At 40.7% G+C, this 14,150-nt stretch overlaps 1 protein-coding gene across 1 annotated transcript in view; it reads right to left on the bottom strand.

Moving 5' to 3' along the window:
• LOC122800655 (PC3-like endoprotease variant B) overlaps nt 1-14,150 on the bottom strand; it is a 3,659,607-nt gene that overhangs the window by 1,940,191 nt on the left and 1,705,266 nt on the right. The window lies entirely within an intron of this gene.

Here is a 14,150-nt window from a genome sequence, read left to right as displayed (position 1 = left end):
ATTGTCCATACTCTGACAACAGGAACAGACATTCTAGATCTGGTCCTCACCAACATGTCAAACAGGTGCACTGCTGCAACTGTTGGACCTTCATTAGTTAAAACTGACCACAAATCAGTCATGTTCAAACTGACACTAACACCAGAACTCACAAAGAGTGAAATCAGATTAAAAAAAATTTTCCCAAAGCAAATTATACCCTCCTAGGTGAAGTTATACGTGCATTCCAATCCCCACCCCAAGCTGGAATTGGTAACTATGCTGAAGCTTACACTAAAGCCCTGTACAATCACTTGCATAAGTGTGTAAACTCAGCTGTACCAGATATCATCAAAGCCAGAGCCCCAAGTAAAATCAAGCTGCAATGGTGGACATCAAGCATCAGCAAAATCTACAATAAATGCAAAACGTTGCTGTCCAAGAAAACAAAGACAAGGACCCAAAAATGGAAAAGCACCCTTCTCAGCCTTAACAAACAAATAAAACAACTTGTCAAATCCTCCAAGAGCTCCTTTGAGAAAAACCTAGCAAGTACTGCCAAGGATAACCATAAGGGCTTTTACAGCTATGTATATAACCTAAAGGGTAGGACCCAGCTATGTATGCAACCTAAAGGGTAGGACCCAAGCATATGTAGAACTGGTGGCCAATGATATCACACACACTGAACCCACAGAGACAGCAAACCTGCTAGCGGATAGGTTTGGTGAAAATTTCACTCCCTTATCCCCTCCTAATTTACAACAAATCCTGCCTCAAACTTCACCCCACCTTACACATTTAAGAACAGGTCTTCAAAGCCCAGTTCAAGTCAAAGAACACAACCTCTATGGGACTAGATAACATCCCAGGCTGTCTTCTAAACAGGCTAAAACATGAACTAGCATCACCACTAAGTACCCTTTTCAGTCATAACCTAACCACAGGCCTTGTTCCTACAGAATGTAGAACAGCAATATTTATTCCCCTCCACAAAGGTGGCCTAGCAACAGACCCTGGGAATTACAGACCCATAACTCTGACCAGCCTCATCTATAAGACCATGGAACGTACCATTATGGACCTCATAAATAAAGACATAGATGACCTCCAAACCCTGGATCCTACCCAATTTGACTTTGTGAATGGCAGATCCTGCCTGTTAAATCTGGTGGATTTCTTTGAAAGTGTAACCAAGGTGATTCTGTGCACACAGCATACCTCAACTTGGCAAAAGCTTTCAACACAATCCCATATTCAGGCATTACTGATAAACTTAGCAAACTGAATGGAAACCCCCTTGTTGTAAGATGAGTTGCCAACTGGCTCACACACCGGACACACACCATCAATGCGGGACTCCACATCAACCAGCACACCTGTTATCAGCGGGGAGCCACAGGGGTCAGTGCTGGGCCCCTACTGTTTTGTATATACTTCTAATTAGTTCAGTTCAAAACTAAGGGGTTGTGGCTGACCAAGTTTGCAGACAACTACAAAATAGGTGCAATCACTGAATCCCCAAATTATGTCAGTATACTCCAGAATGGTCTCACACAGACTAACAACTGGTGTATTAGTCATAGTCTCAAACTGAATGCAAAGAAATGCATCATAATTCCCTTCAGCACAAACAATTTCCCTTCACACTGTCAAATCAATAACAATACCCAAAGTACCCATGAAGTGGTAAAGGACCTGGGATCACAGGTTGACCGCGACCTTAACTTCAACCACCACATGTCTAACACTGTAAGGAAACCTTTCTACATAGCTCACTTAATTAGTAAAGGCATTGCCTTGAGAGCAAAAGAAGTTATAATCCCCTATACTCGGCACTTATCCAGCCCATAATTGAGTATAATGCCCCACTCAGTATGTACCGTACTAAGCAACTACAGCAATTAGAGAAACTTCAGACATTTCTAACAAATAAGATCAAGGGCTTCCAGCATGTGCCTTACATGGACCAACTCAAATCCTTGTCACTATACTCCATATCATATAGACTTCTTAGGGGAGACTTATGCCTGGTATACAAAGCAATGCAAAACTCAAACCTAATGAACTTACTGCATATCTGCAAATCAAATGGTTCTAGGGATACCCTTTCCAAGGACGTAAATATGGCCTGCAACCTAAACAGAACATGCTGGAGGGGCATATTTATCGCCCAGCAACTGCCACATCTTTGGAACAGGCTACCAACTCATGTGAAACAGAGCACCTCTATAACACTGTATAAGAGGAACCTGGATGAGTGGATGGGGCACTGTAAATTCTTACCAGAAATGTAGCCCACAAGACTCATGGACATGTCATTTTGAGTATTCACTAGTACCTCTACAGTATTACATTAGTTGAAGCGGCTAGGCTTAAAATCACCTCTAGATCGATAGCCTAGTAATCTCCTATGATCCTATGACCCTATAAGATGAATGTTTATGAGTTTTTTATAGTATTAATATGATTTTTACACATTTTTTACAAAAAATTGAGTTTTTACTTGAATATATAGATGTTTTAAAGAATTTATGGTTATGAATTAGCCTTAATTGATGTATTTGATATGGATGGATGTCCTCACATAAGTTACATCTACATTATTAATTATTTTCACTCTGCTGAAGCTCTGTGGCATGCTTTAAGGGGTGAAAGTGCTTTGTTATTATATTAAGTTTGTAATAATTCCTCAAGCACGTGCCATTTTTGTTGTTTTTGACTGGTTGTTACTTGCTCTGTGTTTGGTTACTAGATTCTGGCACTAGCTTCCACTTACATTGTAGCAATAGGAACAATAAGACGATGGACCCAAATACCATAGGCTTAGATTGATTATAATCAATTTAGTGTTTGATTTAGTCATGAGTTTGTGTGCACTACCTATAACAGCATATTCCTTATGCAAGGTGTTCGAAAATAAAGTAAATAAATAAGAACAAATAAAAGAGTAGAAAATCAGCAGTTTGCATGGATCTTTTCATGTGGTATGTTTATTTTACATATCGTAAGTAGTGACTAGTTATTAAAGCACAAAAATAAATTATTTAACTGTACAGCATGTCGTAATCTCAGCAGCATGCATTCATGGCATACATTTTAACTCTTTAATTAGTGCAAATAATAATTAATGGTCAAATTGCAAGTATGGTAAGCAGGAGGTCAGTTTCCTAGAGGCAAAACTATGGTTCTGCAGAGTCAAGGGTACTGTCAGAATCATTACTGGTGGTTTATGGACAGCCTTTTAGTCAGTTGTGGTGAGTTTTGTAAATTATCAGCCACCCAATACCGCTTAATTGGTTCATGTGCAATCAATTACATTTCATCTTCCTCCTTTTTATAAATTAAAATAAAACGGAAACAGAGTGCATATTCAAATAGAATTTATGACTAATTTGGTCGTTACCTGTTTAACTTCTAAATGGGTTTAATAAGCATGTAATTAGGGTGTGCAGGTTTAAATACAAAAACGAGAAAAAAATAACAGATTTCTTGAACATTAGCCAATGCTGGTTTGGTATTGATCAATGTTTTTTATAGGCTGAGCAGAACATTTAAGGTTATACAAATGGTTTATAACAATAAGTTAAACTTTGTAAATGCATTTTAATGGGGGGGGGTTCAAACTGTCTATAGATTCAGCAGGCATTACGTCTTCCAAGTGGAATAATTAAGTGAATGTATGGGAGCAAATATATATAGAATATATTTATTTATTTATTTTGCTTTGAGAATATACTCTCATCTTATTAATTGTTATTAATTTTACATTTTGTCAACAGATACATCAACACTTAAGACAGTTAAATCTTGTTATGATAATATTTAAGGCAGAGTAGCTGTTTAAACTGTTTATCAAGTTAGAGTGCAAAGGATCTCATAGGAGCCCAGTAGGAACCAAGAGAGGAAACATCCAAGTATTTCAGATTAAAAACAGTTAAGTGAGGTCCCTCCAAAGAAGATGAGACAACCAGACAGGAAAGGCACTGCCGAAATCCTGAATGCTGAGTAACATTTAGGGCATCTGTTAAGCTTCCCAGCCACAGATGAAGAATGTAATCAGATAATAGAGGCCTCCATGGGTGGTCTAACAGTTTAATAACTCAGATGGCTAAGAAATATTTGAAAAAAATTTTAGGGGCAGTTTCTGAGGAGGGCAGTTCAAGGCTTTTTGACTTATTTTTTTGAGAAAGGTTTTGGGTCCTTACAAACGAACTCATCTGATAGGGGCTCTATCTACATGCTCTAGGGACCTAAACCTTGTCACCACAATAAACAGAACATGGTGGAGGGATAGATTTCTGCCCCAGTGACTTCCCATACTCTGGAACAAACTACCTATACATATCAAACAAAGCTCCTCATTAGCACCAGGATGACATTGTATTTTCTCACATTGAATGACCTGGGGAAGCAATGGGTTCAGTACATATGTTCATAGGTAGGTACTAGGCTATTGGCCCTAGGGCCTGTATAAGCCTAGCCAAAAAGGTGCCCTGGTTTTCACCACCCAAGAAAATTATTTTCCTGTGCCCCTGTCGAGCAGAGCCACAGAAGTGATCCCCGGGGTGAATTTCCTATCTCCCATCCAATCATCAAGATTTTTCTTGAAGAGTGCTAATGAGGAGCTTTGTTTGATATGTATAGGTAGTTTGTTCCAGAGTATGGGAAGTCTCTGGGACAGGAATCTATCCCTCCACCATGTTCTGTTTATTGTGGTGACAAGGTTTAGGTCCCTAGAGCATGTAGCTTGGAGGGATTGGGGTTTCTTTAAGTGGAGCATGTCCAACAGCTCTGGGTTTGACATAGCTTTGTATGTTAGGCAGAGATCGTCTCTGAGTAGGCGATATGCGACGGAGTAAAGCTGTAGTTTTTTGAGACGGTCTGCGTAGGGCATCTGTTTGAGGCTGGTAATCCTCTTTGTGAGGTAATTCTGGGGCCTTTCCAGTTGTTGTAGATGTCTTGTGAGGTACAAACCAAAAGAGGTGCTGTACTCTATAATGGATCTAATGAGTGATGAGTAGAGAGGAACAATGACCTCTTTTTTCCTGGATGAGAAACCTTTTGTGATGAGGTGTGCCACATAGAAGGATTTCCTGACTATTGTGGCGATGTGATTATCAAAGTAGAGACTTCTGTCCACCTGTGTCCCAAGATCTGTTATCACACTTTTGGTGTTAAGTAGAGTACCGCCTATGTGGTAGTTCATGGCTACAGAGTTTTTACCAAAAGGGATGACAATGCACTTTGTGGCATTTAGCTTGAGGCCATGGCTTTGACACCAGGCATCTGTCTCAGTGAGGCCTTTTTGTAGGATGTCCACATCATTAGGAGCTTTGATTATGGCTCCTAGTTTGCAGTCATCTGTGAACTTTGTTAGCCAAAGACCTTCTGTGTTAGACTGTACTTCAGAGAAGTAGATACCAAACAGGAGAGGACCCAGGACTAAACCCTGTGGAACTCCACTTGTCACTGGTCTGAAATCAGACTTGGAGTCTGCTACTTTCACAATGTGGGTTCTGTCAGTGAGCCAGGTGGCAACCCATCTTGTGACATAGGGATTTATACCTAGTTTATCTATAATTCTAGAGTGGGGGATGGTGTTGAAAGCCTTGGCGAGATCTTGATAGGCTGTGTGAATCACCTTACCCTCATCTATGGCTTTGGTGATCGCTTCAAAGAAGTCTATCGGGTTTAAGAGACATGATCTGCCTTTTACAAACTCGAACTGGGTGGGGTCCAGAGTTTAGAGATTACCACTGTCATTGTTTATAAGTTCCATGATGATATGTTCCATAGCCTTGCAGACCAGGTTCGTCAGGCTAATGGGGTTGTAGTTCCCGGGATCTGTGGTGGCTCCCCCTTTGTGGAGTTGGATAACAGTTGCTGTGCACCATTCAGTGGGCACAAAGCCTGAGGTGAAGCTATGATTGAACATGGTACTTAGGTGGGGTGCCAGTTCGTTCTGTAGTTCGTGTAGAATGCAGCCTGGGATGTTGTCAGGTCCCATGGATGTTGTGTTCTTGGCTTTGGAGAGTGTGTTTTTTACCTGTGATGCCGTGATTACAGGAACTTTGCATTCTTCCGCTATAGAGATGGGTCCTTTAGGGGGTGAGAGGGAGGTAAAGTTAGCACTGAACCTATCTGCCAGGATGTTGGCAATATCAGTTGATTCTGTATATTTAATGCCACTGTGCTGTAACTCAGAGCAGATCTGAGTGTTGCCACTGAGATTCTTGACATAGCTATAGAATGCTTTGTGGTTGTCTTTAGAATCAGTGGTGATTTTGTTTTCGTAACTAGCTTTGGAGGATTTTATGAGAGATCTCAGCTTCTTACTGAGGCTGACCAGGAAGTTCCTCCAATCATGGGATTTTACTCTTTTTTGTGACAGTTTCTTTCTTCTGTTATAGAGTTTGTTTATGGCAGGGGACCATCAGATTGGCTTCCTTTTTTTGGAGGATAGCATCTTGGTTCTGTTAGGGATTGCATGATCCATGCACTCGTGTAAGTGCTTATAAAGTGCATTTGTGTAGGTTTCATCAGTCGTACCTCTATTGTCCATCTGCATGGATATCATGAAGTTTGCCACTTCTGTCTTAAGAAGCGTGAAGTTGGCTTTAGAGAAATGTTTTACGGTGGTTTCCCTAATGGGGGGGTGGGGGCGGGATGTGGCTGTCTAGAGTGATTAGCTTGTGGTCTGATCTGACCAATGAGGAATTGTCTTCTGGTGTGGAACACCGGTTGCCCATGTTGGTAATGACCACATCTAGGAAATTTCTCTCCCTGGTGGGAATTTATGAATTCCAGAAAACATTGAGCAAAAGAGATGCTACATGAGTAGTTTTCCCACTTAATGGTGGGATAGTTGAAATCACCCATTATTAAGGTGTTAGGTTGTTCCCTAATACTTTCCAGTGTATCAAGAAATGAGGATTGGGAACCTGGGGCATGGTGGTGGATCTGTAGCAAGCTACAATTTGGATTGCGGTCTTGTCCAGAGTTAGTTGCACTTGGGTAATCTCGGATGCATTATGCTGAGCAACTAGCCTGGAGGTGTGGATATCCTTAATGAATATGGACAGGCTTCCACCTTTAGTGTTTCAGTCCTGGATAGGTGGCCAAAAGGTGTGGTATGAATTATAGCCTGGTAATGCAGGGGTGCTCTCTGGAGCCTTGAACCAAGTCTCTGTCACTGCACAGATGTTGATGTTCTCCATTTTAAGGAGTGCCTCGAGTGAGTGCATTTTGAAGTTTAGACTTCCAGCATTGAGTAGCATTACCCTCAGATTTTTCTTGGTTGTACCTGTTACAGTGGTGCATTTGTCATTTGAACATTGCCTAAAAAAGGCACTATATGGGTGGCAAGAGCCTTAGCCAGTATTCGGAATCCCAAGGGTAACAGATGCAGGCCATCTCTGGCAAAGTATCATGGTCTGTCGATCATGTCATCCCAGCCAGACAGATACTGGATCCCCTTAGAATGACACCAGAAGCTTAGCCAATTGTTGCAGTCAATCCTTTTGTCCTTGCACTATGGTATCTTTCTGGGTGATGGCAGAATGCTACTCAGGAATAGGGTCATACCTGCCTGGGCTACAGGTACGTCTCAGGTCATCCACACCAACATGGACAATAACAGAGTCATATTTATACTTGTTGTGGAGTGATCTGAGTGCATGCATTATGTGGCAGATCCTGGCACCCGACAGGGAGCTGACAGTAACTTTCTCCTTGTTTAGCCTGGTGAGTGGAACATCAGTGTGCCTGAATACAGAGTCACCTATAACTAGAGTGTTGGGTACGTTGTTATGCCTTATGGGCTGTGGTTGAGGGGCATACTGAGTTTGTGGGCTATGTGTCCTTTGGGTTGTGTTGGGGGGTGTAGGTTGCTTGTGTTTCTGCTTTGGAGGTCCCTGTTGCTCAGGCAGATTTTTATTGAGAGCCTCCGTGAATGTAGGTGTGTGTTTTGTGTTTCTATGTGTGTGTTTTGGTGGTATAGGTTTTGAGGGACTATGTGATGAGTGTGGTGTGGTGCAAGTGTTTACCTTGTCCTCTTGACTGTCTAGTCCAGTCTTGGGTGAAGAGAGCTTTGCTTCCAGTTTGGCTATATGAGTGCATCTCTCACAGGATGTAGTGTTGGGTGGTAGGAGGAGAGGGTTGTCTGTGTACATGAAGCAATTGCTGCATTGCCCCAAGATGCCCAGATTCATCAGGTAGACAGGAGAAAACACCGGGAGCTGACCCTTAGACATGCCTGGATAGGTGCTTATTTATTAAGTACTAAAAACTGTTTTCCTCTAGACAAGTGAGGAAAGTTGAATGCTGAAGTAATCTGTAGCTTATTTAGTGCTTACAATGACTTCTGAGCAAGTGTTGAGCTCAAAGAAATAGATTTGATTGCTAAAACTAAAACACTGTTGTTCAGACATCTGAACAACAAGACATTTATTGGAGGCCTGCAAATTGAACCATGGTTAGTTCAATTCCTCCCCACAATGACTTCTCTCCATACTGCAGCATATCACAGCTCATACCCTCAGCTCAATTAAAGACCAAATTATTAGTGGGAAGTACATTGGGGTTTCCAAGCTAATAGATTCAGATGGCATTTAAAGGGTGCAGGAAGCAGACAATCCTGAAACCAAGAATCTGGTAACTGCCCTTGCAGAATTAGGTAAAACGATGTCACCAAAGTTGATGATTGCTGGGTAGCAGGATTTATTTTATTTACAGCAGTCATATTTGAGGAAGCTCTACCACCGTTAGTGCATTTTTGACAACACATGGGATTCATCATATGTAGTTCCACAAACTGAAGGCCATGAACAAAACCCTTCACTGCTGTGCATGTCATTTGTATACATAGCTTAGTATCACGCTAGGCAGGCCTACTTCTTCCAGTTCTGCAGTAGAATCAAAGCCCCAGCCGAAACCCAAAGTTTGTTTGGCATTCAACAATATAAAGGAAATTTGGCCAGCTTACCCATTTATAACTGCCTGTTTTCATTGTGGTAAGACATAACCTGCCATAAAAGGTTGAGCCAAGAATACGCATGGATTTGTATTACCAAGTCTGGCTAACACAGATAAGGTGACATTACAGAAGCAGGAATTTTCTAACAGAGGTAAGGGTTCTTTTCAAGGCCCAGGTGGCACTTTGGTTCCTTTTGAGGGTTTTTATGCACCTAGTAGTACTCATTCACCTATTAGAGTTGCAGAATTAGAGAAAGAACTTCAAAATTACCCAGACAAAATAGTGTTTTTTTTTATTTTACAGAAGTTTACCCAAGATTTTTTTTTTGGCTCTACCATCCCAAAGAACAATAAAATTATCAAGGACCTGCAGTCTGCTAGCAGAAAAGTAGAGGTAGTTTGTAAGCTTCTTCACATAGAGAGTGCAGCAGGCAGGATGGCAGACCCCTTTGAGTCACTTCCATGGGACTTCTTCACAATATCTCCCATGGGTCAAGTACTGAGAAAAAAAAAGAAGGCGAGTTTTGCCTTATTCATCATTTATTGTTCCAGTCAGGGCATCAGTAAATGATTTCATTAACAGGGTCATAGGTTCATAGATTACTACTACTACTCTAAATGTCCTTGTGGGCCATTTTAAGCCTAACCAATTATCCCATGTAAGAATCAACCCCCGTACTTTGTGTTTGTAAGGTAAACACCTTAACCATTATACCAACCTCCCACCCCTAACATTAATAAGAAAAGATCCACATACATCTTTCTTCCCTATATAAGCCATTTTTGATCATCAATAATCTTTCAGATCCATGGCTAGGTATTGAATCTGCATTCAGTCTGTTGCCATTTAGGGAGAATGACTGGCCTCTTTTGGGTCAGTAGTTTCAAGGGCAATATTATTTTGATAAAGTAATACCAATGGGGTGCTCAGCAGCCTGCTCTGTAATTGAAACTTTCAGTGCAACCCTACACTGGTGCTTGTAGTGAAGGGCATCAAAAGATGTGGCCATTCATTATCTAGATGACCTGCTCATAGTAGACTGGGGAAACAAGAGACAAGAGTAGGAATGGAGATCTTCACCGGGTTGAGCCAGGAGCTGAGTGTTCCATTTTCTGGCAATAAGTTAGAGGGACCCAGTCAGTTGATTACTGTTTTAGGCCTTCAAATTACTATGAAAGGAGCAACATTAGGAGTACCTCAAGTAAAACTTTAGCCACAGGGTTCACACTACTGGTACAGATTAAGATGATCTATATATGTGGAAAGTTTCTCTCTCTGACTTAAAGGTGTTTCTCCCTGTGGTAGAGTGGTTGGCTAACATCAGATGCTCCAACTATACACAGATGCAGTGACTGGTCATGGGGATAGAGCTTATTTACAAAGTTGGTGGTTCTCCCTTCTTTTCTTGATCTCCTTGTTCCAAAGGCAGGAAATGTAATATCACTTTTTTAGAGAGCATGTCAATTTGGGTGTCTGAAATGGTTTGGCAAAAACAATTCAAAAATAAAAAAGTTGTGTTTTACTTGGAGAATCAGGTCACAGTTAAAGTACTGTTGAAAAGATACTCTCATTGTAACTGGGCGCAGTCAGTTCTGAGACTATAAGTACTTCTTAGTTTGTAGATTAATTTGAAATTTACTGCCAGGTAAGTGTCAGGTAAATTTAGCACTGTTGATGACAGCTTGCAATGATCTTAGATTTCCCAGTTTCGACAGCTGTCTCTAAATGCTCAACAATTTTTCACACCCCTCCCACTGGTGACATGGTTGATTGGAGAGGATTGATGTTGCATCTACCGTCCAAGTTGTGGTTGAGCAGCACCAAAAAGGCATATACTTCAGCATTGACCACCTTTAGATCCTTTTATTTAGAGCTACCCTGTCCCTTTGATTGGTCACACAGTACGTATTGCACAGATGCATATTAAAAGAGGCAGTCAGTACAATTTGCATTCATCTGGTTGCTTTAGGCTGGTTAGCCAAGTTCATTGATTTAGCTGATTTTACCATATGTTGGGGAGTTTACAGGATCATTAGAGGGTGGGGAAATTTGAAAAGGGCTGTCAAGGACCCCAGACATGCTATAAGAAAGGTTTTACTATGATTGATCATTTCAGGTGTAAGGTCCAGTATGGATGACGTACACATATTCATGCTGTGTTTGGCATTAATGTCTTGGTTCTACGCTGGCACTTTTCACTTTAGTAAACTCTTACAGTCCTTTTGGGGGGGGTGTCATATTCACACAAAGAAGTGCTAACGATATGGTTAAGGAAGTCCAAAACTGACCCTGCAAGTAGAGGAACCCAGGTTTAATTAAACAAGCTGGATACTCTTCCATCATTTCCAGTACACTGGGCATGGACCCTACATCAGAAAATGTTTGGCACACCACCACACCAGTTTATTTTTAAATTACCATCGGAGGCAAAAATAACACCTAAAGACTATGGAAGCATACTTAACTCATTAACACCTATGTGCTGTGGAATGTTGCACCTCTTACAGCCTACACACATCCTTGCATTCTAGATCATTTTCTGAAAATAAAACTGAAAAATCAACTTAAAAAGCATGATATAATCAAGGCTTTTCTACTGCAGGACATTCTAGATTAACCATCTTGGTATCATTTTTTAATAAAACCTTATTCTGTCTAATCCTGCCTACTATAAGCTGATAAGTCATTTAGATAAAAAGTCAGACCTAATAAAGGTCTAGGCCATAAGGAGCGATGGGTGATAACTAGAAGTACACAACAAATGTGCTACAGAATGAGTAAATAAAGGTTTAGTCAGACAAGATATTTCCCCTGAGGGTTGCAGTTCTCACTCATGTAGAATGGGTAAGACTTCTGATTTGACATGGGAGAATCGGAAAATGAGCATCTAATGCATTTATAGCCTACTTTTGGTTGTCCTGTTCTTCATTTGTGGTTTTCAGGTTGCAGGCACTTGATTCTAGGTCATTCATTTCTTTGTAGAGCAGCCTCCAGGTTAGCATGTCATAAGAAAGGACCTAACCTCAATCTGAAACCAACAAACTGGTTAGTTCTATGGCAGAGTTTCCCTAGTTTATCTTGGCTACACCACTGGCAAAAATTGAGATCACATAATGTCAAAATGCTCAATTCTTCATGTCTTAATCATATACCTAGGAGGCAATGACTTAGGGTTTATACCAAAAAGTATTCTTTTATCTACAATGATAGCCATTTTGGCTGTACTAAGACATAGGCATAAGGGTATACCCATACTTTCATTGACAATCATTCCAAGGTTTTATTGGAGAGCAGCTTAAAGACCAACAGTCATTGAACTTTCCAGAGCAGCACCATCTATTAGCCTTTTTCTGAAAGAGCTCATTGACTTAGCCAAACCAGATGTTGACCTTTGATGGAGTACATCTAAAAGGCTTTGGAGTGGATCTATTTAATTTATAGCTTTCAACTGTTTTACATAAGTATTTACTTTGGTAGCAAATATGATTTTATATGTATATATGGATTCACTTTAGAAGCTCAAAATACTGAAATATCGAAATTCAGTATTTTGAGCCCATAAAGTGGAATCCTTAAAAGAACGAAAACTCAGATGCGCAAAATTCAAAATCTCGCATACCGGAGATTTTGAATTAGCGCTTTTGCTGTACACAAATGCACACCTTCCTCCCCACACACAAACACAAGCTCTGTCCTACATAAAAAAGGGAGGCAAGCCCCCCTGCACCCCCCATGTGGGGGGCAAGCCCCCTGCACCCCCCCCCCTTAAATATTTTAACTCCGAGGTCGCACTACATACAAAAACACACAAAACACCACCACACAAGCTATATTCTCCTCGCACACAAACATCACAGCAACAAAACACATTAACACACACCACAACCCCTACCCAAAACCCTTAACACATAAACACTTACCTGAATCCATAACCACAGCAAAACACCAGAAGCACTAATTTAAAATCTCCGGTATGCGAGTTTTTGAATTTCGCGCTTCTGAGTTTTCATTCTTTTCAGGATTCCATTTTATGGGCGCGAAATACTGAATTTTGATATTTCAGTATTTCGAGATTCTAAACTGAATCTGTATATATGTGTGTGTGTGTGTGTGTGTGTGTGTGTGTGTGTGTGTGTGTGTGTGTGTGTGTGTGTGTGTGTGTGTGTGTTTGCATGTGTAGCATTATAGTCTTTTAATTATCCAACAGTACGAGTCAAGTCACACATACTGAAGTTCACATTATGCAGTATGTTTCTTAATGAATTTCACTTAATTACTGGAGCATGGTTAATGTAACACTTATGCAGCCACTGCAGAGTCATTCATGAAGAGGGGGGGCATCATGCAATAGCACCACCACAAATAGGCTCGGACCACCTTCATCCCCATGGGGATCCTCCCCTTTATCTTTGTAGACCTCCAAGTTGAGTGACTTTGTCATAAGGGTATGAATATACAGGTGCAGAGTTTTTGCACCAAGGAAGCTGAGGATGCATGGTGAATGCCACTCAGGCTAAAGTCAAGGCAAGCTGGCACAGCTGGTGTATATGCCAGCTTGCAACATCTGGAGTTATTGGTGAAAGCAGACAAGGTTATGCAATGTTATAAGTAGTTATTTCAGAAGTTAAATATTAATTCTTGTATTATTGTGACCATAATAAATGCTTGCAATGGCACCAGGGTTTTCCTTATTGGGTCAGGGCATGGGACAAGTTGGCTATTCTCATCCTAACATGCCAAAAAAGTAAAGCAAAGTTAGGCTGTTAATAACTAATGACAACATATGCTATCTGAAATACTGTTTCACAGAGTACACAGTTATGTGATATATGGCAGATTTAAAAATGTTTCATAAAATGCAGTGAGTACTCAATTGTGCAGCTTACAGCATATTGTAAAGCATGCACTGCTGCAATTATACTACAAAAATTGAAAAAAGGTAAGTTTGTTAATCATCTTTTGGATGTAAGAAAGGTACCTAAAAAGCTTTTTAAGCACCCCTAAGCAATCTTAGGATCAGGTCTCCTGCTGCAGATTGACAGCAGAGAGTGATGACCAGCAAAAAACAGTGGAAGAAGGTAGAATAGTTTTAAAATCTGTTCGATATTTCACTATGCCACATTTATAAACAAAAAGTGTGGCACAGCAATTCCTACTTCAGAGGGAACTTTTTTCTGCCTGATGTGTACAGTTT

This window comes from Protopterus annectens, chromosome 1.part0, assembly GCF_019279795.1.
Source record: "Protopterus annectens isolate FY-2018-M chromosome 1.part0, PAN1.0, whole genome shotgun sequence".
Taxonomy (NCBI): Eukaryota; Metazoa; Chordata; order Ceratodontiformes; family Protopteridae; genus Protopterus; species Protopterus annectens.
This window is presented reverse-complemented; position numbering and strand designations above follow the sequence as displayed.